The sequence below is a fragment of the Rhynchophorus ferrugineus genome, unplaced genomic scaffold (genome assembly GCF_030347505.1).
Source record: "Rhynchophorus ferrugineus isolate W39M unplaced genomic scaffold, kcgeb_rfMv2 rfM8, whole genome shotgun sequence".
NCBI lineage: Eukaryota > Metazoa > Arthropoda > Insecta > Coleoptera > Curculionidae > Rhynchophorus > Rhynchophorus ferrugineus.
The window spans coordinates 18,579,928-18,580,570 of NW_027472587.1; the positions used below are offsets into that span (position 1 = coordinate 18,579,928).

At 35.9% G+C, this 643-nt stretch overlaps 1 non-coding gene across 1 annotated transcript; it reads left to right on the top strand.

The window, feature by feature from the left end:
* The first annotated feature begins 203 nt into the window (after positions 1-203).
* On the top strand, positions 204-310 carry LOC143201818 (U6 spliceosomal RNA). Its single transcript, XR_013007025.1, has one exon. It is a non-coding gene; the product is annotated as a U6 spliceosomal RNA (small nuclear RNA).
* The last annotated feature ends 333 nt before the right edge of the window (positions 311-643 follow it).

The window sequence follows — 643 nt, forward strand, 5'->3', positions numbered from 1 at the left end:
TTACTTATATCAAGACCTTCAGATACCGACTATCACTTGGGAAATCAAGAAAATCTCAAAAAGTCTTTAAGAAAGACTCCCATATTCATATTAATATAGAAATAATACAACTCTATATTAGACTAACTCTCTACAACTATTTTTTCTTGTTTAGTGTGGTGATGCGCATTTTATAGAAAAACAGCAGTATTAATACATAAACAGTCCTCGATTCGTCGGTATATATACTAAAATTGGAACGATCCATAGAAGATTAGCATGGCCCTTGCGCAAGGATGTCCCGCAAAATCGTGAAGCGTTCCACATTTTTTTCGAATGTGGCTCCTCACAGTTTATCAAACACATACTAACTGAATGCTGCGATGGTTGGTCAATCTGGAGGACACGATGGACCAGTGTCTTAGGCTGGAGAACATGGACAAGCTGATTCATTTTTTTAACCGTAACAGGACTACTACTAGAAATATAATAGCGTGCATCTGTGTAATATTATGCGTGTTCGTTTATATTTTTGGTATCTTGTATTCTTATCACTTTCATGGGTTGTGCGACCATTGTACTGTAGCATTCATATATTCATGCATCATATTATACTTGTCCTCTTACAATGTACTCTTTATCCTGCACATTTCACTCTAGACTT